Source organism: Uloborus diversus, chromosome 10 (assembly GCF_026930045.1).
Source record: "Uloborus diversus isolate 005 chromosome 10, Udiv.v.3.1, whole genome shotgun sequence".
In the NCBI taxonomy this organism is placed as follows: Eukaryota; Metazoa; Arthropoda; class Arachnida; order Araneae; family Uloboridae; genus Uloborus; species Uloborus diversus.
The window spans coordinates 85,284,242-85,308,847 of NC_072740.1; the positions used below are offsets into that span (position 1 = coordinate 85,284,242).

Below are 24,606 nucleotides of genomic sequence, written 5' to 3' on the forward strand. Positions count from 1 at the left end.
AAAGTAGTAGAGTAAACTACGCATTGCGATTCAAATCGTGATTTTTGTGAATGCTTCGAATAAACACTAAAGCTTACGCGTTAGAAAAAAATTTCAAAATTTAAAATTATCTCGCTAAATTTATACAGGCAGACTATTTAAAATCACGCGAAAATAAACACCAACTCCACTGACCTGTCAAAATGAGATATTCTTATCTAACAGGAAGAGTTTCACTAAACAGCAATTACCGGTATCTCTCAAAAACTCAATTACACTTGTTTTTCATTGCGGAATATATTAATATGAAATTCTCTTATCTAAAAACAGCAATCGTTTTCTATTTTTCAGATTCTATTTGAGGAATAGCTTGTTTTTTCAGATGCATTAAATTATTTAATCACCACCAGAACAGACGATAATGTTTCATGAATCAGTTCGAAATTTATGATAGCTGTAAACCATTGCTCGACTAAAGAGTTTAAGATTTAAATTTCAAAAATCTATGTGTCTTCATTTTGTCCAAATCACTAACTATTTGAAATCATGCCGAAAGAAATCCAACTGCCGTACAAAACATTTTCAAGCGAACATTAGCTCTGAAACAGGAACAGATTCACCAAACGGCAGTCATCAGTATCTTCTGGAAAGTCATTACAATTAGTTTTGCATAACGGATTTTTTTTCCTCTTCATTTAACTCGATTATCATAAACTAAACATGAATCGGGTGTCCCATTTGGCTCTGACGCTCATTTCTTCCAAAAAAGAAGAAACTAGATATTCACGAATGCCAACAAGCATTCATACTTGAAAGTGAAAAAAGAACTACCGAAAGACGTAATTAAAGTTCCTCGTGGACTTGTGCTCTTGTGTCGTTCTATTCGAAGGTCGAAAAAAGGTAGGTGACCGAAATGTAATTAGAATTACGGTAGGTCTGACTTGGCCTAGTGCCAAGTCCATTAAAAAGTAGAAGTCGTAAACTAAGCTAACCTAGTGCGTCGTGTTTAGTCACAACTTGCTAAATTTTGATCGAGTTTTATCCTGACACAATTTATTGGCGGTTATTGCATTTGAAAGCGATTTATGTTCCAGTGAAGAACGGTTTTTGTCCAAATCTAAATATCTAAATCTGTCTTAACTGATGAGGTGATTTTTTTCTGTTACGTGGAGTGGTGAGGTTGGGTGCATGTAACCCTATTTCTTCAGTATTCCACAATTTTTATCCAATTAAAATAAGAACTTTTTCGATAATTTTCTTTTTATTTATTCATATAAATACAAATGAAACACAGTGACGCCCCGAACTTCAGTTTTTGGGAGGGCAGAAATTCCCAATTTGCTGAATGAAGCTCCAAATTTTGCCAAATTGAACTCCAAATTTTGCCAAATTGAACTCCAAATTTTGCCGAATTATGTTAATTTTGACGAAGCTTAAGACAAAAGTTCTCAAATAAGGACATTTTTTGTCAGGTCACAGTGATCTCCGTGACTTCCTATCGGGGCGTCCCTGCTGAAACAGTTCCGTAAGTCACATACATACACGAGGCAGTGAGAAACAAAGAGATGTAAGTTGCAAAATCAAAAATTTGGAGATAACCAGTACAAATGGTAGAGGAACCTCTCCTCTGTCGAGGGTCAGGAGATAGTACTAGTAGCCCAGGTAAGTTCTGCTGTACAGCATGATTTAGGAAGAAAAATCAATGAAAGCCTACCTAGGACCTTATCTTTTCACGCGTTTTACTCAAAACTCAAGAAATATTTTCTTACATCCCTTTGCTTCTCACTGAATTATATGTTAACAGTACAAAACGTTTGAATACATAGGTTGTTCAATTCTTCTGGGATGTAAGAGAATCCACCTCACCAGTTAAGACTCAAAGTAGTTAGTTAAGAACTTGTCTAGTTTTAACCATTTGCAAAGATTTTAAATTGTAATTTGTCCCACCTGGAAACAGATGTTTAATTACTGTACACAATTGGGAAAAATATGTGGACGAACTTTTCATTTTTCATTACAGTATCCAAATGAGAATTTTAGCACTCTGCTCCATTGTTCTGTACATTTTTAGCATGTACAATGAAGCTAAAGTACAATAGCCGACAAAAATGAAAAATAAATAAATAAATGAAAATTTGACAAACTTGCAGATGTTGGGCTTTACCTTCCAACGGCAGTATTACTCTGTACAGTTGAGAAGTAGTTTGATGGTGATACTTCTACTGTACGTAAACTTGGGCAATTGTTATCCTCTTATGACTGGTTACTTTAAAAACTCCCCTAATTGCACTGTGACTAAAATGGAACCCCTGCGAGAAACTTGCGTGACGATCCCAGTCACGTGACAGTCACGAAACGTCACTGTAAAGTCAGCAGTAGGTTGCAGTAATTCCGAGCATTAGTCAATGGCGACGTCACTAAGTGACTGATTACAAGTTAATTGTTATAGCGACGTCACAAATCTGTCACATTGTCACTGTGACCGTTGGGGCTCGCAGAAAATTCTCTAACTTCACTGTGACATGTTGTGTTTTCACTATTATGGAAAGAGGTATAATAACAACATCAATAACTATAGACTCATGAAATTCGGAGCAAAGGTAGTAAATGGTTAAGAGCTGCGCAAAGTACAGTTGCAGCTGTGTCAAACGCATAACAGTCTCCAAATGTTGTATGAGTAAAATAAAATACATTACACTTGATTAAAAAATAAATCTTGCTAATCCTATCTGAAAGACAAAAAGTTGAAAAATTATCAGAAGTACAGGAAAAAAAATAGAATGTATATAATTCAAAATATATTTCTTTATCTTTAAATGAAGTACAAACGTTTTAAAAATGATTAATTTTCTCTACTTTGACATATATTTCCCGTAGCTTGCACAAAGTAAATAAATGATGTTTTCTAAAAAAGGATGTCTTTCAGTGACAAATACGAACGGTAAAAGCAAACTAAACTACGTTATAAGGGCACAAATTTGCAAAAAAAATTGCAGGCACGTGTTTTGACGTTTCCAGGAATACGTTTAAAAATTCATAAAGTTAAAATTATTCGAAAATAAAATATTTTTGTTTCCTAATAAAAATAAAGAAAGAAACTTTTTCTTTCTCTTCAAGAACTTGCAGACAAAATCTCATTAGGAATCATTTTTTGAGTAAAAGTGTCCATCTAAGTTTTTTGTCCTCATTCAAATAACATTATAGCACAACCGCAAACAAAATTGAGTCTTAACTATATGAATCAATCACATATTTCTTTCTTGTTGTTGTCAAGAACAGTGGGGAAGATAGTAATCTGTTGAAATTGATGGAAGAACTTCATTGCTGGGTGTCCCTTTCATATGCAAAGTGCATGCAAATACACAGATAGGGAATCATTTAGAAAAATGAGACATAAATATCTCTGAAGCATACAAGGCCAACTGAAAAGCAAAATAAAAACGGAGACTGATTTTATTTATAAAGAGCTCAATTTTATATTTTCTTTCGATTCAAAGTTGCCTCGTTCTTTTATCAAATTATAAGTCGGTATTCAATATCTTGTGAAAAAAATAAACAATAAACTTCAGCCCCTTTATCCAAGGTTTAAAAATATACTTTAACAATAAAAAAGCACTGAAATAAATTTGTAAACTGCTTTATATCAACTTAAAAATTCCTCCGATAGTTTTGTACTATCTGTAAAAGAAATTATTTTTCTACTCGTTTCTACTAAACTTGGGGATTAATTCTTTTAATTTAACTCGTCTTTCAGCTGCCTCATTTGCAACTTTCATCGATTTTTTTTTTTTTTTGTTAGTTTATCACACTTCTATCTTTTTTACAGGAAACAATACGAACTTGAAATGTATATCTCATCATATGAATATCATATGAAATGTGTATCTTTGTTATTTCTCACACCTCAAATAATTTTGAGGACCACTTTCAATTGCTCTTCAAATATAAAATTTTGCCGGCCACCTTGTCTAGCGATCTAAAAAGTCTGACTGCGATGGGGGAGGTCCCGGGTTCGAATCTCGGTTCGGATATACATGTACTTTCTCTCTCTTGTCCTTTCTTTGTGTGAATGTGTTATTCTGTGAAAGGTTGCCTACCCCCTATATGCGGGTTATTATGGCATGTGGAAGTCGGACTTCACACCAAATTAAAATGCAGTTGGAAAAGTCTCAGCTCGGAGAAATTTATTTTAATCAAATCATGTAACATAAATAAGATTTATTTATACTAAATTATTGCATACTAAAATTAATGACAAAATTAAAAAACAAAAACATAATGCTACGATTTTAAGTTAATCAAATTAAGATTCAAAAGAAAAAAAACGATGCTATGAATTTCAGAGAAATTCGCATCTCAGTTGAATTTTCAAGATATATAAACATGTGAGCAAATGTAAATACGAACCCTTGACTACAAAAGCTATTCTTTAAAAGCTATTCTTTTTTATACTTTGTTCAATAAACATTTTTCCGCATAAATCGATTCCGCGTTAAAATTCATGATTTATTGCAGTTTATCCCTTAACAAATATAGTCACAGTTTTTCAATAATGTAATATTCAACTTTGCTTGTTGCGGTTCGACCTATACAACCATTAATCATACAGATTACGCCGTCTTTACTTCCAGTTTTCTACATAATTTAATAACCTGTTTTTCAGTGACTAAGTAGTCTTTGAATGATTTACGACTCATCTTCCTTTTAGCATTTTATTTCCATTTCATGTATCTAGGATGTTAGCAACGTTAACTACTAAGAGGGAGGATATAATCTTTGCATAACATGTTTCATCAGTGATCTAATATTCACTACAACAAGCGCTACCAACCAAAAGTGTAAAATTGTTTGATTCATTTGCGCTGTTGTTCGAAAGTGAATTAAGAGTATATACTACATGAGTGATTCTACAAAAACGGGAAAGTTTGCGATGCATTTGTTTGGCAAAATTAGTTTCATTTTTAAAAACTTTCTTCATTTTAAAGAAAATGAAGAAAGTACTTTTAAGGTTGCGTAATTAAAGTACGACATCAGCAGAGCTTAATTATTTGTATCTTATTGTATTTTTGCAACTGTGCTTTTTGGTAGTCATGTGAATGGCATAGTGGCAATTGAAATATTTTTGTTATTGTTGTATTGTACCAGCTAGGCTGGCAAGTTTGGGATGCTCCGCTTCATTTTTCCAGGTATTTGAGTCATTCATATTTTTCAAAAAACAAAAAAAAAGAGCAATGACGTAAGATAAAAGGCATCTTAGAAAATTATTTTGGAAGCTTGTCAGGCTTAACTTATGTCAAGAACCTATAATTGCAAGGTTTATCACTGTATATTATCAAAATTGAAACATATTTACATTTTACCGGTTATCTATAAGCCATATCAATGACAGGAGGAGAAACCAATGAAATAGAAAATAGAGTAATAGTTCTCACCTATAAACGAAATGCGTGACGAACGTGAACATACAGCTTGTATCAGGATTAAGTAAACTAAAATGTTTCTTTTTCAGTAATGTTTCTACTTTTGGAAACAAATCTTTTAAGGGAAAAAAATGCTAAATTCCAGTCATTTGGATAGCTGATAGTATTTGGGATATTGTTAACAGTCTTTTATAGATAATGTTTTCACTTCGTTAAGTCTTTTTTTTTTTTTTTTTTTTTTAGGGAAAAGTGTTTTTAAGACATATTTAGGTTAATTTTAAAAAAATGGAGCTAAAATATTTCATTTCCAACCATTTGAATAACTGACAATCCTTGGGACAATGTTTACACTCTTTTTAGATTATGTTTTCATATTGTCATAGAGTTTTTTTAAGGAAAAATATTTTAAAGACATATTTAGTTGAATTTTTTAAAAAATGGAGCTGGAATTTCTTATCTGTTTTTGTCTAGTGTTCAAAAATAGGAACATTACAGCCATGGGACAAGGCATACCTATGACATTTCACTGAAAAACCCTGATTTTGGCAAAGTTAAACATTGGAATTACAATGCTAAATAAGTATAAAAGTTTCAAGAAAAATGTTTTATAAGAAAATCCAAACAAAGTAAAAGTATCAGTGTGGAGCACAAACTTTCTCACTTTAACCTATTCTGAAAAAGTTATTGCATTTATGTTTTTAGTCAACGGGTTAATTTCACGGCAAAAGAAAGTTCAACTAAATGGATGCATGTCGCTTTCGGCCCCTACTAAAGAGGTTTGGAAAAGGCTCAGAACATTGAAGATGCATAGAAATGAATTCATTAAAATAATCCAGACAAATTTATTGCTATTTATGGGACGCGTTTCGTCGAAGAAACCACTATTTTCAATGCAAGCATTCATACTATTTCCAGTTACCGCTGTTGGTATTCTACCACAAGCTTTTTAACATTGAAAGCCTGGTCTTTTGTTGCTAATGAAATAAAAAGAAAATCAGGGAATTTTTCATGTTTTCTTCCATTTATTTTTTTTCAAAGAACGTGCAGTAAGGTAATTAGTTTGTTTTATGTTTGTTTTATGTTGTTTTATGTTAATGTCAAAATTAATGCAAATATATTAACTATGCCACCGGCTCTCAGCCTTTTAGTACTCGCTACCTAGTTTTCAATCACAATTTTCATCCTTTCCTTAGTTATAAACTGACAACATTAAAAAAAAAACGTATTTTAAGGTTTTTGATAATTAAGCTACACTGATATCTTGAATGACACTCTGTCCTTTCAAACATTTTTTTTTATTCTGATAAATAGATTCTCACTGCCTTCATTAAATGATATTTCAGTTCAATATCTTTTACTCAGTTCTTAAACCTGAATAACTGAACAGACATCCATTCATAATACCTTAATCAACACAAATATTTGTCACGAAAATATTACAATGTACGTTTTATTATTATATTTTTACGTTGCACGAAATAATGTATTTGTTTTAGCTCATGTTTAGTACTTTCATGTTAACAACAGCTTGAATTTCATTGAGAAAGCCTTGAAATTTCAGACGTGAAACTAACCATGCGATTATGTAAAGGATTCAGGACAAACAATAACGATTTGATTAAGATGTAACACTGATTGGTATTTGTAACGAAATTATTAAAATAAATATACACTGGAAAATACATGGAACCCTTTTCTGCATGAAGTAAATGAATGTTGACACATTTTCGTGGATATTTTATATAAAGAAGACTTTACACATTTTAAAATGAGACAAGAAGTTTCAAATGAGGAAAATGCAATCTGGCAACGTTTTTTTTTTTTCTCTCTCTCTCTTTTTTTCATTTGCAATCCTCTAGAAAAATAAATAATTCGAAAGCCTAAATATCTTCATTTCACTCGTAGAGTCCAGCAATTTCAAATATGATTTAAATCAAGCTGTTGAAAAAAAAAAAAAAAAAAAAAAACAGTAAAATATTTTTTAATAAAGAGGGTAAATAAATTTCGCCAAATACGAACGACTAAGCCAATTATGCGTGAAACAAATTTCGAAAACAATTGAGTTAATACACAATGTAGCACTTTTTCAGAAAACTAAGAAAAATCACATGCATCTGTTTCAAGACAACTTGGAGCCTCTTCTATTGTAAAAAAGTTGAGGCAAATGAAAAAGTTAAAGGCAAGATTAATATTATAACAAGAATTACTCGAAAATAGGCTATATTTTTCGATACATTTTATCAAAAACTTTTTCAACAATATACTACGTATATATAAACGAAGTGCATAAAAATTGTGCCAGTGCTGTTAAATTTTCAGTTGCATTGTGTTTTCATTATTTCTTTTTCCATTACTAATTTAGGTAGGAATTCCAAATAATTAAGTTTCATACTTTATGCTTAAAATAATAAGGACTTACCTGTTTTTATCTTCGCTGAAAAGCAGCAAAGATATTGAAACCCTTTCTTCAGGAATTGGCTATGAACTACAACATACTCTCCTGAAATAAAAAAAATACTTAATTTAGTAAGTAAATATCATACATTGATCAAAAGTTTATTTTTTTAAATAATAATTAAAAATTAACTCGAAGCATTGTTTTCAAAAATTCTTCAATTTTTTTCTATCTTTAATTTGTTTTGCTCATTTGAAAATGAAATATTTTTCCTAAAAAACCAATCTGCTGTTGATTTCGGAGATGTTAGAATTTTATATTGAATTTCTTTGTTCATTTAAAATTAAAATTAGACTTCCTTCAATTAAACCTGGTGTTGGTTTTGAAGTTAGTAGAATGATACTATCTTCAGAATAGAGTGAAACAAATTGAGATGCAGATATTTCTTCTATTATATGTTTCTGTCACCATGAGATGTATTATTTAACCACTGAATCAACGTGTTCCAGATTAAATTGATTTTTAGAATAGCAATAGTTCAAGGAATATGTCTATCTAAGTAAATCAACAAATCTTGGAATTTTTCATTAAAATATAGCGTTCTCTATGAAATGCAGTAGAGTATCGCTGATGCTATAAATCCATGAACTGCTTTTGGTTAAACCTCACTCATTTAATATATTAATATAATAGTTCTAACTCAGATTTTTGCATTAAATATATTTCCTCATTAGTTATTTATAGTTAGAGATTAATTAAACTTGATATTGAAAAATATTTAAAATTCCTTAATTGCTAAATTTAACCTATGAAAGCAATTAATATGCGAGATTTTTTTCAAGAAACATAAAGAGTTGCATAACATTCCCTCAACAGTAAGTTCCACATACAAGAGTATTATTTCTAAGAAAAAAAAGAAAAAAAAATGTATCCTCTTCAGAACGTATAGTCATACATAAGTAGGTCTGATATCAGTCTGAATTTCGTCTAATGTGTAAAAATTCACCACAAAACAAAATTTAATACTGGGTCAGTGATCTTCTTAGCTCCCGTGAAAACTAAGCCATCGCCCAGACTTTTAAGCGAAGGCTTACATACTTTCTGATCAACAATCACTTTGGGATGTCTGCTTAAAGAAAGTTCAAGTCTTAAGTACTAACAAGTTGTTACAATAAAAACTTAAATTTCTAAACTCATCAATATCAATTTCCTTTCTTGCACCTTTACCCATTGTGTAGGGTAGACAGAGGAACGTTTACGCAGTGCCCTTACTTCAAAACGAATTATAACTGGAGAGCCAACAGTCATAACAGATTGATGCTGTTCCATAGCAAATATTCCCAAAAGTTTTTGAACATCAGTCGAGCTTCGGTCTAGCATACAGAAAAAAAAATCTGTTTTCTACCAAGTCGAGTAAATTTTGTGTTTAACGTTTTGAAGTTTATTGTGAATAAATAATACTTTGTTAAAAAAGAACAAATATATAAAAAATACCAGAATTTTATCTATTTTTGAGAATTGTATTTATATGAACTGAAACGTTATTAATTTTTTTGGCACGTTAAAAATAAATCAAAATTTTGCGACGGAGCAAGTTTACGCGTTGACGTCGGAGCACCTTTACGCACGTTCTTACTGTATCTTACTTAAACGCGCCCCTAACACTTATTTCTCTCCAAACTGTCTCAAACCTTTTTAATATTTTCGGGCTATTTAGTTTTGAAAATTGCCATTTATTTTTTAATTAAGATATATATTCGTATCTTACAGCTTACAATCGTATATTGGTGTCTTCATGCCTCTTCAGCTTTAACTTTGTGCACTATTCAGTCAGTAATAAATTTGCTTTATTTTAACGATGGTAAGATATTGTGTTCAAAATACTAACAGAACTACGTTAAGTGTCAAAATAAATATGCGTAAACGTGCCCCGCGTCTGAGTCTTTTTTAAAAAAATAATATTCAAAGAAAGAATAAATAAACTCCGAATTATGTTGCCAAGGTGGAGTCGACTGACGCGCTGAACGTCTCAGGGTTGAAAGCGTACTATCCTGGCACGATATACTACATGATTTTTAACAGATAAAGAATTACATGGTCGCCACTATTGGCGACTAAGACTTGAGTTTTTGGTAGCCATTTTACATGAAATGGTTGCCGTTGGCCACTGGCAACTTTATCTAGAGCTCTAATTTTTAGACTTTTGCACGCTTTTTTTGAAGTAATAAATGAAAGAAAATTCTGGAGGACAAACGTAGGCCATTTCAGTTTATTTAACCCTATGTGTTTCCATTAATGGATATAGGGTTCTTTTATATTTCTTTCTTTTTTTTCCTTTCTGTGGCAGATCCAATAAATTAAATGTCATAACTGCAACGCTATTGAATATATATTCAAAGATTTAGTATAGATAAATTAGTTTTGTAGTTATGTCACAATTAAAATGACTTTAAAAGCTGCATCACAATTGAAATTAGGTTCACTTAATAATACAGCTGTTAATTGTTGAATAAATTAAGTAACAATCCCTCATTAAATTGTATCCCTCTTAATATAATAGAATAAGCCACTATCAAAATGAACAGAACAAGTGTATCACTATTTTAAAAAAAAATCATATCTGCGTCACAAATGAATTTTAAGGCTCCATCACTAGTGAAATTAATTGAAAGCTACATCATTAATTAGATGGTTTTCATAGCTCCCTAAAATTTAAAAACTGTCATTATCAAAACCAAAAACAGTTTCGCAGATAATTTATTCCGTCTTTTACATTTTACTGATAGAAATTTACTAAAGAAAAAGCTGTATCACAAGTAGAATGATTTGAACAGCTGTCTCGATGTTAAATTGAGCAATGTACATTCAAGGGGGTCCCAAACTAAAATTTTTGGGAGAGAAAAAATTCTCAATTTGTTGAATGAAATTCAAATTTTACCGAATGATAGACACAATTTGAAAGATTGAAAAAGAAAAAGGATATCAACGTTGCAATATTGTCTCTAAATTTGCCGATTTGTCTGCAAAATCTTCCGAATTAGGAAATGTTTTTAAGGTCCCAGTGAATTCCCATGACCTTCCATCAGGGCGCTTCTGTGTACATTGCTATAACATATTTTATAAGCTCAAATTCAATCATATTCATAATTGTCTTGCTATTAAAATGAGCAATGCAAGCTGATATAATACAGTTCATAGTTGTATTACTGTGAAATAATGTCACGGAATAACTCCTCCAATGAATTTTGCAGATTTATTTGCTATTAAAGCAGCCCCCAAGCTATCACTAATGAAGGAAATGTTAACTGCAACGAGAGATGCTTTCTAAAAGTTAACTCCTGGTAGCGCGATTCTTGATTTTTTTTAAGTTGCGCACGAAATGTTAATGGTTATTAACAACTCAGAAGCTTCTGTTTCAGAAAGAAGCTTGAAAAATGATCACGATTGCAAACGATGTAAATGTTACCGAGTGAAGGACTAGCGCACTATTATTGACCTTGACTTCCTGCCGGTGTTGTTCCCGCGCTTTGCAGTTGCCAAACAATTGGTTTGTAAACATCGACACGTGTGTGAAATGTTTTTGAAATCCCTTTCACAATCTGGGGATTCTGAACTTAACTATTTTGGGCGAGGGGGGGGGGATTTTTCAATTTTCCGAATAAAACTCCGAATTTTACAGACTGATAAAATATGAGCATGCATTTTTTTCCTAAATATAAAATAAGAAGAAACATTAGGCATTAAAAAAAAGTAATATAGTCTCCTAATTCGCCTAATCATCAGACAAAATTTGCCGAGCATTAAAATTTTTAGGAGGTCACAGTAACCTCCTGTGACCTCTCATCAAGGGCCTCTGCCTACTTAACTAAATCATCTGGAACCCTCTAAAGTGTCGTGTAACACTATTGTTCTAATTTTTTCCCCAAAACCTGTAGAAAAATATTTTATCTAACACAAAACTGTTACTTCGCACACAGAATTTCTCTATAAGCGATATCTTATATCGGTTATCAAAAGCACTTCTGTTTATATATAGATGAGTATCATTGGATATCTTACAAACCAAAGTACTTCTCACAAAAGAAAAAAAATTGCACATGCTCATTGCAGACTAAAATGCATAATCTTGACTACAGTAAAACTGTTTTTTTTTTGTTTAAATGTTATGAATATATTAAATATCTGCTTTACTTTTACGTTTGAAATTTTAAGATTTCTGTCAAAAATTCAACTTGAAGGTTAATATTTGCTACAATATATTAGATAAAACATTCTCAGTAAAAGCACAATGTGCATCTTTCTATTTTTTATCAATATGCTAAAAAAATGCAAAAAATATTAGTCATTCGCTTATAACTAAATTTTAAAACATGATTGAAAATTACTGAAGAATTTTCACATATTTTATAAACAGTTTATACGCTAATCACTTAATTTTAAATGCAATTAAATGCATAATTCATTCTATTCTTTCAAAAAAAAAATCTCCCAAAAACCTATCAGTTGAGAACACAAATAAAAAAGATTACTTATTTTTGTGACAAAAATAGACCATTCGAGTTCAGTTTCTGTCGTTACATGGTAGGAATGCTTTCTTCGGGATATTCTTTTAAGCTTTATGTAATATTTTGTGAGATATTTCAAATGAGGAATGCAATCAATTTGGCTTGTGATCCTACGTACTTAAGACTTATGTAATATCAGCGTAAACAGAAAAGTCTATTCCTTTCTTCATTTTTTTTTCTTTTATTTCAAAATTTATCAAGCAAAACAATTATTGTCTTGTTTTAAATTGCTATAGCTTTTTCTAACTGCAAAAGAATGTAGTTTTTGAAAACTTTTATATTTCAACGAACTCTTTAAGGTTTTATTTTAAAAGGGAACTTTTGTCATTTTTTTAATTTTGTGGGAAATGCAACAACAGTCAGGGACCATTCTTTTTTGACCAATCAAGGAACCCCGTAAAATTTGAATGCGCCCCGACTGTTGATCCTTCTATTCTGCTTGTGAATTTATGATTTGTCTTATGTGTGTATCGATTAAACACTATTTCAATGGAATAGTTATTATTCAGTAGTATTTAATAACATTATAAACTACTGGGCTTATTTTTTTCTTTTTAGTCTTTTTTTTCTTAGGCTCTTACGCAATCGGTTTTTTGTTTTATTATAATTAACTTTTTTTTTGTGAAAATGATTACATTTAATAGAGAAACGGAAGAGTAACCCAAGTTCATACTTAAGTAACTTGTACTTTTGACTTACGTCACTATTATTCTAACCGACCACATAGTTTTTATTTGCTTCAAAATAGATTAATTGTTTTTAATGAATACTGTAAAAACACTTAAAACAAACGAAAAACGAAAAATCCTAAAAAAAAAATTATGATTTTTTTTTTTTTTTTCATTCTTTACTATCCTGAAATTTTTATTCTAATGCTCACACTTCGTTACATTGAAAACGTTGTTCCTTGAACACCCGAAACACGTGTCCGTAATAATCTTCACATTCTGCACGATAAAACGTTGTTATATCTTATTCTACTTATTTCACTCTTTACTGCACCTTTGAAATGAATTCTAGATTCGTCTCCGCAAACAGGGAGCGAAATCCATGAACACAATGAAACATTCATCATTAACTAATAATAACTTTAATGCTCAGCATGAGCGGAAGGATTTGAAGAAATTGAAAGTCCTTTAAGCTGCGTTTAATTGATTACTATTGAAAAATTATGAAAGGGTTTATTTCAATCTTGCATACGAAAACTCGCTGAGTTTTATTACTTTTGACTTTTCATTTGAGGGTAATGCCCAATGCAAACCTAGAGATTTATTCGTCTAGACTAAAGATTTTATTGTCTTGCATCGTTAACAATATGAGACTCAACAAATACGAAATAATGAGACATTTTTCTACTGGAAACTAACTTTTTTTCTCACTCGCAGACTTACGGTGTAATGTTCAGACAAAAAACTGTTTGCAAACAAAAAGAGAAATAACTTCACAACTTCTCAGAGCAATTTCCTCTCTCTGATTCTATTCAAGGGCGCAGCAGATGAAATATGACTGATCTTGAGCTTTTCTTTCCACATTGGTGATTTGAACTAAGAATCAAGTTTCATGGCAATTAATAAACAAGTCTTATTTCAAGTAAAAGTGAAGTGTTAATTTTTTAGAAGAACTGAAAATCCCACAAATGAGTGCGAGTCTCATATAAATATTAAGTGACCTTCAACTGAGAGATAATTCACAGATATATGTATATATGTCACCATAAATTACGGCACAGTGAATTAAAAAAGAGAAAAAAAATCTACACTTTCTCATTTAAAAGTTAGTTACTTATAGAAGAAAATCCTTTGCTTCAGATGCAACTAAGAAAATGCTGTGAAGCACCGTTTATACGTTTCGCTTTTATATATTTTCATCAATTATACGTTTTCAAATTGAGCTCTGCAGAATCCAACACAGATTAATGTATAGATATTATACGTTTTTTCATAGCATTTTCTTAGTTGCATCGGACGCAAATGATTTCAGAAGAAAATCATTTGCTTCCGATGCAACTAAGAAAATACTGTGAAGCACCGTTTATACGTTTCTCTTTTATACGCTTTCATTTATACGTTTTTATCCATTTATTATTTTATTTTATTTGCTTTATTATTTATTTATTTATTTTCTATCTGTGTGTTTTCTTCCAAAACAGAATATATAAGTTAAAAGTAATTCATATCTGCAAACGAAAATGCATTTAATATTACAACTTTAGAAATATAAGATATTTATAGAGAAAATACAACACTTTAAAAATAATTCACATACACAACCACCCACGTCTAAAAATGTAATCTGTCTTCATCCAGAAAAGATTTTCCTCTCTTAGCTTAATATCTTTCCTACATTTTTCTGAAAAGAAATATTACGATTTCGTTTAGGCTCATAAAATTTTTATGTTCCAGCTGCTTTGCTCCTATATCAGTATTATTTTTCATACAGAAGCGTTTATATTACGTTACAAGAAGCCATGTTCAATATATCACATGACTAAATCTTCTTCTTAAGGCCACGATTTTCATTTTACTTTTAAGAGTTTTGCTCGCTATTAGAAAAGGAGGATAAATATTTTTTAATGTTAAAATTAAAGTTTTTTTTTTTTTTTTTTAACAAGAATATATTCTCTATGGATTTAGAATATCGATATCTTTAGGAAACATTTCTCTAAACAGCATCCTTTACCATAATTAATTACTAATAAATTACACTAATCTTAGATGACTGTGTTTTTTAAGGTTCGTTAATTGATTCGTATTGATTTTCAGCGCTGAACCCGGAAATGACTCTATTTTTTTTTTCATTAACTGCAAAAAAAGTAAAATTAACTGCAAAGGGCAAATTGTCATATTTTTTAAAAAATGAAAAGAATAAAAACATATTTCGTCTTAAAAATACACTTAAAATGCGTTTTTATTATTTTTCATCATTTTTTCTTTTTAACTTATACTATACCTTATTATACATAAAGAAGTAAATGAGTTTGGAGGAAAGGGGTGAAATTGACTCCTCCTCTCCTAATTCTAATGAAATCATCCCTTCTTGAATTTCCGCCAATAAACTCTTGTTAAATATTTCAAGGGAAATAAAGGTTAATTTGTTTTGCATAGCATTCTTTAATTAAATAATTTAATTACTTTTATTAATGCATGTCTTCAAAAACAACTTCTTTTCTTCATCCACCCTAGATATTAAGTTTGGATTACTCATGCAAGGAATCTTTTTATGTTCTTATTAGAATGAATTTCTTTTTAATTTTTAATAATTTTTAAGCGCTTCGGGTGAAAAATTTCGTTTTTTATAGCGAAAGATTAGATGTTGCTTTTTGTATACAAATACTTGTAAAGCAAAATATTCAACCATTTTGGGCGTGCGAATTAAAAGCCACACACTGGGTAAAACATGAAAAAAAAAAAGTACGTGGTCAAACATTGCAAATGGTGTGCTAGTTTTCCTGTAGAAAGGTTATCAGAAAAACGAATAATCAAAACTTCCGCTAAAAAGATATTTTATTTTTATCAAATTGTTCAGAATTGCAAAAGAAAGTTAAAGGTAAAGAGAAATTCTCCCGTGTGAGTGTTTGAAGACATAAAAGAAAAAGCACGAAACAAAGCGTGAGCGATCCAAATCAGCTTCGACCTATGGAGTGAAATTTTAAAAATTTTACAAATGTCGTAATCAATGATGGGTGAAAAAGAGGAGATGTTTGTGAAAGCAGGAAATTGCCTCCCCGCCCTCCCCTCCAAGAAAAATTAAATAATTAATTAAAAACCTTGTGAAAAGGAAATTCCAGCTCTTTTTCAACAATTTTCATTAGAATTTATGGGGTCAGCCCTAGTCTAAAAACTCCGCACGTGTTTAGCTGCCAACGTATTGCATAAGTTTAAAAATAAAAAGACATTTACAGTCTATGTTGAAATCGCATTTTTATTTATTTTTTTTTTTTTTTCAGATTTCGAAATGTAGATTTTGCGAAAAATCCTTGAGTTATGGCGAAAAATAAAGATAATTTGTGGATTCCGCGCTAAGAGAAACATTTATCAAAACCACTTATCAAAACAAAAACACAACACATATTTTACAGGTCAGTGTTATGTGATGTGTAGTTTAAGTATTATTAAAAAGTAAACTTTTGTGTTTTGCTACTTTTTTGATAGTCTATTTGTTAAACACACAAAAAAAAGAACCGTCTCAGTGAGAAGCAATGTATGGCTAATATTTAATCTTTTTCTCTTATTGCAGTGAATTATTTAATTTTTATAAAATATCGTTTTCTCATTAAAAACAATACATAAAAATTTTTCCTTCTTTTGTTAATTTTTTGAACACCCTAAAAACTATTTTTTCTCCTGATTTGGTTCCCTGGCGTTTTCCGCTATAGTTTGTCGTTTTTTTTTTAGTAAAATCTCTTTCATTCAGCAGTTTTAAGCCAATTATTAAACTATCAACTCATCTTTGATTGAAATATTTCAATGAAACACATTGTCTCACGAAAAAGCTTTTTAAAATTACCAAGAACGAACTTGAATGTAGGAATCGAAAGTTAAACATAGGTGTCAAAGGTCAAAGACTCCTGCGGTTTTAACCACAATGACTGCACTTCGTCTAAACCTTAATTGCTGGTAATAACTGTAATAAACACTCAGAAAAGAACAAAACATGGTTTTAGGATATCGTAACGTTAGTTATAGCCTAAAATATGCATAACGTATGATATTAATGACTAGTTTTGTGCCATTAAGAGAAACGCACAGAGCGTATATTTTGATTCAAAGCAAATGTTAAATACTTTTCTTTCTACAGATTTTTAGTTATGTATCTAGAGATTCTCAATTTAAATTTTGGACTTCATTGGAAATAAATCTGGGTAATAAGATCTACAAAAAAAAATTAAGAGCTGTGCTCACAGCAAACTTGATAAAGATACTTCTCTTTATACCACTCTCAATACAAGCCATGTAAGCTCGTTGCAATAGATAAATCACAATTTATCATAAAACATTTGCGCATAAATGAACACCTTACAACTTCTGAGCGCACGAAATATCAAAGGTAAAAACTTTTGATAGGATTTTATATCTTAATTTGCTTAAAAACCATGTCCTGTTTTTTAAGCAACCATGATTGACTATTTATTTCTCTTTGACATAACTTTTTATTTGCTTTTTGATTGGGAGATAGTGACCACCGTTGATCGATTTCCAGACTCGGATCTTATGTCTATCGGACGTTTTGGATATGAGTCTTTATCAGTCGGACCTTTCGGGCGTGGTTGTCCGTTTATGAATCTTCTAGTTTTGTACTTAATGTCCGGCATTCCCATTGCCATTGCATGACAAATGAAATTCATGAAAGCTAATTTATTAAGGAAAATAGTCGTCTCTGATATTATGGCCTGCTGCCTTCGTGAAAAAAGGGTTTATTTTTATCATCTATTTATTTACTGTCAATTTCTTTTAGATTGGATATTTTTTGCATTTGCTGTTATGTCTGAACATTTGGAAAACTATTTAACTTTAAATGTTTCGATACGGTATTTATGAATGGTTATTCTTTTAAACGAATTTTCAAACGAAATATTTTTTAATAAATTCCTTTCGACTATATTTTTTTATTTCATTTTGTCTGCTTTAAAATAAATAAGGGGCTCGTATTTTTTCTTCAATTGTTACAATTGTTAAGGGTAGGTTGTACATATATAAAAGTGCAATATCACTCACTTCTCACTGCATAGATGTTTTTAGTGACTGTTTCATGTGTTAGAGTACAACTTTAAAATTACTACAATTTATTAGCGTTCTTTTTGAATTATGTTTATCAAGAATAAAATATTTCAAAAAAATAGACGGAAAATTTAGAGAAAATTTAACTTCTGGTAATTCGGAGTAATCAAGAATAGAGTATATACATTCTGAAAGAAAAAAAAATATTTCAATATATTAAAACTGTGTTTCAATATCTGGGAGCAACTCAGATGATTTCGAAAACTTCAGTAAATCAGCAAGAATAAATATTATTATTATTTGTTATTATAAGTTGCTGTACCTAATTTTTCATATGTGAAAGAAAAAAGTACACCGTTAGTGAATTACTTACAAGCTCCACTAATATTTAATGCTGTAAAAAATCATGTATATTAGTTATGAGGGCTAAAAATCTACAACTTCAGCGCACAAATTGTTTTCTTCATAGGTTCACGGACTATAATGATGTTTAAAAGAAGTAAAAACTTCTGAATACATTTAATAAAGCAACCCTTTTCAACATAATAACTGCTTACTCGCCAATGATAAATTACCAGTCAAACATCGAACAACTAGATGTCATAAACCATTAACTTCATGCGTTAAACAGACCCAGTCGTGCGAATTCAAAATAATCATTTACTAACTGTTTGTTATTTAGCACTGTATCATGTTTGAATGATAGTTATATTTCAGTGTATAAGTATGCTGCATTTGACGAGCAAAAGAAACGTAGCTGTAATTCATTATTTATACGCCCCTACTTGTAAAAATTAGCTCCACAACATTTTGGCTGACCTGGTAGTTATGAAACAATAGAAAAAAAGATAAACAACTCTAAGAAGAAAATGAGAGAAAAGAAAAGCAGTGTGAGAGAGAGAAGGTGAGGCCCTTGTAACGTAAAATGCTTTCAAGGACGCAGATTAAAAAATTAGAAAACATGTTGTCTATGAAAATAATTCGCTCCTTGAAACATTTCAAAAAAAAAAAAAAAATATCTGAAGCAAAATTATTTATAACGAAATAACTATCTTGTACATAGACCGAAATTATATTTTTTATGGTAAGAGAAATTGTATTCAAATTGTATTAATTTTGACCAACTCTAAGAGGAAAATGGGAGAAAAAGAAAAGCCCCGAAGTCGAAGCATTAAATTACAAAAAATGATTTCTAAGAACGCCGATTCAAAAATTAGGAAACGTGTTGCCTTTGAAAATGATTCGCTCTTTGAAACATTATGAAAAGAAGAGCTTTTTTTAAGTAAAATTATTCGTTAACTTTGATTGGAATTGTATTTTTTATGGTAAGAAAAGTTGTATTCAAAGTGTAACGATTTTAACCAACTCTAAAACTAAAATGACTGAAAAAGAAAAGCCCTGAAGGTGAAGCACTAAATAACCTAAAAAATGAGGACGCGGATTCAAAAATTAGACTTATGTTGCCTGAGGAAATGACATGCTCTTTGAAACATTTTATAAGAAAATGTTTTAAGCAAAATTATTTATAACAAAACGATCTTTTACTTTGATCGATTTTTTTTTTCGGGAAAGGAAAGTTACATTTAAACTACGTGAATTTTAACGAAGTGGGAGAAAAGGAAAAGCCCTGAATGTAAGGCACTAAATAATATAAAATGCTTCTAAGGACGCTGAATTAAAAACAAGGAAACGTGTTGCCTCTGAAAATAATTTGGTGTTTCGTGGAGAATGTAAAGGTTTTGAAAAATATCTTTTAAAATATATTTTTTTGCTATGAAATAACTGTCTTTTACTTTGATCAAAATTACGTTTTTACGGGTAAAAAGTTTGATTCAAAATGTGTCAGTTTTAAATATTTCAATGTGGACAATGTTAATTTCAATTTTTTTTCATCCAGTTGGTATGGATCAATAGAAAAAAAGAGGTGAACAACTCTAATAAAAAAAAATGAGAGTGTAGTAAAAACTCTAAAGATGTGGCACTAATAACTTACAAACGTAAAATGCTTTCCAAGAATGCCGATTTAAAATTAGGAAACGTGTTGCCTATGAAATTAATTCGTAGCTTGAAGCAGATTGAAAGATAAATCTTTTAAGCGGATTTATTTATAACCATAAAACAATCTTCCACTTCGATCGAAATTATATTTTTTCGGTTAAAAAAAGTTTTAATTAAATTTTGTCACTTTTATCCATCTCTAAGAAGAAAAATAAGGGAAAAGATAAGGTGGGGCACTAAATAAATATTTGCCAAGAACGCCAACTAAAAAAAATTAGGTTGTTGCATATGAAAATAATTCTTTATTTGAAGAAGATTGTAAGCATTTTTAAAATAAATATTTTGAGCGGAATTATTTACAACAAAAACAAAGAATCAAATTTTTAATCAAAATCATATTTTTCGGGTAAAATTTATTCTTCAAAATGTGTCAAAATTAAAAATTATATATAAGTAACTAGTACAAATAGTATCTCATATGTTTTGAGACAAGAGATGATACTACGGGTAGATGCTGCTGTACAAATCTAAACAAATCTAGATGATCTAGAAAAACCTTTCAAAGAAAGCCTACCTAAGCAGGTTTGAATTTTGCATAATTTTACTCAAAACTTTAAAAAAATCCTCTTACCCTCCCTTTGCTTTTCCTTGCTTCAGCTATAAATCTTATTAAATTCAATTTTCTTACACGTTACGAATTTTCGCTTTAAGCAAAGTACTAACATTTTCTTATTGAAGTTCTAGGAAATAAACCAAAGAAATATTTAAGAATTGCATAAAAATTTAACAGCTATAAAACGGTAAAAATTATTAAACTTTGAAACTGTGTTTTGAGGCTGACTGTTAAAGAAGAAATATAAGAGTAAATTGAATTTGGAAGAGAAATTTGAAAGCACTTTCTCATTACAAATACTATTTTTAATAGCTGAGATAGATTTTTAACGTTAACTATTCTTTTCATTCCGGTTTAACTCGAAACAAGATTGTAAATGAGAGTTACTAGGAAATAAATTTTGATCTTAAAATAGTTTTAGCTAGAAAGCGACAAAATAATTTTTATCCTTTCCTTAGGTTACAAAAAAAACTTCCTGAAAATAAATGACCACATTACTTTTAAGTTTTCATTTAATTGCTATTTATTACAAAAAAACACTAGCGAGAATTATGTGGTGGGAGGGTTCCTAAAAAGTATTTTTGGTCAAACAACTTTAATTAAATAACTAGAAATTTTGTTTAGTGATCATATATTTTGTATATTAATTCGAAAGTATAATGCTATTAGAAAGAAAAGGTTAATTGAATGAAAAAGAAAAGAAAGTCGAATTTTCTGTGACATGAACGATTTTTCTCTATTCCGAAAAATAAAAGTTATTTACGATTGAAAACGAAACGAGACTATACAATAAGCATTCACAATAAGATATTTTATTAAACATTATCAAAACATTTCAAAAGAACTGCTTGAATGAAAAAGAAATAAACTTTTAAAATATTCAAAGTGAAAATTAAACCGAAAACATCAATATTTTTTAACTATGATTATAAAAAAAAGATTTTACAAAACGTCAAAATCATTTATATTATACAATTTAAGAAAAGAAAGTTTAATTAAATAAGCATAAGTACATTAAAAAACTTCTTTGGCACATAATTTAAAGGGGAAGCATAATGCTAACACCGATAAAATTTGCTATTACCATAAGATTAAAACATCACTATATAAAAGAAGAACTAATACGTTGTGTGAAATATTAAAAAAAAAAAAAAACGAAGGAGAATAAAACAAAAGAGGTGAAATAACTAACATTATAAAAGGTTTTACAATGACGGCTGAAAGCAACCCCATTTATACTATCTTGTTAAGTATGGAAACATTTGCATTTCATAACGGATATAGTTAATGTCTATATTGAAAAGCACTTGCTATTGTTCTCTATAACCTACAAAATATTGCTATTGTTCTCTATAATTGAAAAGGAAATTTTTTTTTATTTAGATTTTAAAATATTTACCTTCTTTCTTGTGTCATAAGATTCAGAACAAAATTTTCTATTTATATTAAAAGCATCGATTGCTACCAATGGGATAAAATAATAGAGAAAAGGAAGGAAACACGTTTAAATGGAAAAGCTGAAAGTACAATTATATAGTTCTAAGATAAAAGAAAAAAAAATTGCTCAGTTTAAAAGTGGGAGGAACAATATTAAAAGGGATTATAAAAGGAGTAGGAAGAAAAAATAAACTGATGTTTTTATCACACAAAATTTGGACTCAAAAACGCCAGAAAAGAAACTTTTAATGATTGGGGGGGGGGAGCGCTTTACTTGAAAGTTTTAATTTTGTTTCAATAATAATGAAACTTTTGTGTTGTTCATCACACCTCAAGAATTAAAGCATCTCAGGAATTATTCTCAGGTATTAACTTCAAAGCTTTTATGTTGCTTCAATAATAATGAAACTTTTGTGTTGTTCAACACATTTCAGGAATTTGCAATAATTGTTCTAAAAACATGTTAAACCCGGATGAAAAGAAATGCGTACAATACAAAGTAATAAATCAAGTGTTCAAAAAAAGCAGTTCTTCCAGTATGTAAAAGCGTAGACAAAACATTATTAGAGGGTCAAAAAGAGCTGGTAGGCTGTAGGGAGGGGGGGGTGTATATTATCTCGAAAAAACTTAAATATGTCAAGTAATTTGCTGAAGAAGACGCCACTAATGATTTTATTAAAACCATTGTAAGTTTTCTTCACCTTAACAATTTTAAAATTGAAATTTTAATGTTGATGCTGAAATTACTGTTATTACTTAAGATTTGAAAAGAACAACTAAGGGATTTAAAGCTCTTTGATAGCTGAAAAGGATAAAGACACATGCGTAATGTGGCATGGAATTTGGTACATCAAACAGTTCAGAATGAAAACATTAGATGATTAATTTAAAGGGGAAAAAATGCATTGTTCATAACATCAAAAATTCACAGTGGATATCGGTGTGGCTTGTATAAAAAATTATTGATCTTTTCCTAAACATATCTCTAAATATTTTTAGACGGAAGAACAATATTAAAGTAGCAAAGGATAAAGGAAACAGTCTTTAATAATAAAAAAAAGCAACAAAAAAGGGGAAGGGGTAATATTTCTAAGATTTTAAACGAAAAGAAATATTTGTTGGAAAAAAAAGAGAATAATTGACACTAAGCTGTAAAATTTTGGACGCACTAAGGTTTTCAGTGATCTGATCAAAAGCTTTTTCATAGTTCTAATTCACGGATGTCCAGTTTCATTACACCATTTTCCTCAAACTGCCTGAGAGATTCGCTTCAAAACTGTTGATTTAAGATACGAATTTTACTTTTATTAAGGAATATTTTCAAAGGGGATTTATTTCTCAATTCTTAAATCGTCTAGTCCCAAAATGTCAACTGGAAGAACATACAGTTGAAGCTCGTAATCCTCGATGTTCAAGAATAGAAATCATTGTTTCCCTTTAGCACTCTTTAACTGAATGAAATACTTGAAAAAATAAAATTGCTTTTCTCTTTCCCTATTTTTCATGTAGTTATAATTGAAATCAAGAAAATACGAAGAGAAAAAATCCGCTTGAGAAAATTTTTGAGGCGTAGTTGCAATTTTAAATTTGTTTGTAGGAGCTTATAAAATAGCTCTGCCTATGACTGCTCAGTGGACTTGTTCTGTAACGCTATTAACCACTTAACGATCTTATATCTTTCATGACAAGGCTCATTAGAGTGAGTATTTTTTTATTCAAGGAAATTGTCCCAATAAAGGTGCTGGTACAAAATACGTATTAATTTTTTATTTTTGGATTTGTTTTTTATTTTTAGCTTGAGCTGTGTACACTCGAACTTGGAAATATCACGGACACGAGAAATAGGAGAAAACCGTGAAACGGAAGTACAGCCCTTTATTTAACGGGAGCGAGTGGAAAAGGGGTTAAGATTACACGAATTATATATTGCGTGAGTTTTAATTATAAGTAGGGTATCTCACAGCTAACGTAAACCCCTGGCTCAGAATACGAGGTTTTTTAGACGCAAAGAGTGGAGGTGAGTATCGGCTTCCTGGTGAGCTACTCAGGTTGGCTACTTTCATCCCCAAAACACTATGGCTACTAAAAATAACATCCTTTAGGATAAAGAAGTCTCCAAGACAATCTCCATGAAAAGCAAAAGTCCAACTGGTCATTCTTTATTATTCCTCTTCTCACGATGTACAGGAGTGGTTAAAAGAGGAGTCACCATGATCTCTGGTCAGCTGCACAGATCAATCAATCATCCTAATCCATAACAGCTAACAACTATGATTAATAATTATTACTGTACAGTGCTGCATTATTATAAAACTGCTGCACTTTATTATTATTGCATGCTGTACGTACAGTACTGTACTTCTTATCCTTATATCCTAATGATCATTCATTTTCAGTATTTACAGTACTGGACACTACTCTATTAAGTAACACTACTTTTTTTAAGACAGTATTTATTTATTGCTGTATGTGGTAAACAGTA

At 30.2% G+C, this 24,606-nt stretch overlaps 1 protein-coding gene across 2 annotated transcripts in view; it reads right to left on the reverse strand.

The window, feature by feature from the left end:
- The window catches only part of LOC129231823 (solute carrier organic anion transporter family member 74D-like), a 264,635-nt gene that overhangs the window by 199,886 nt on the left and 40,143 nt on the right, over nt 1-24,606 (reverse strand). For both annotated transcript variants that reach the window (XM_054866204.1, XM_054866203.1), the window contains exon 2: nt 7,819-7,899. The gene's annotated coding sequence lies outside the window, so the exon portion shown is untranslated. The remainder of the gene's footprint in view (nt 1-7,818; nt 7,900-24,606) is intronic.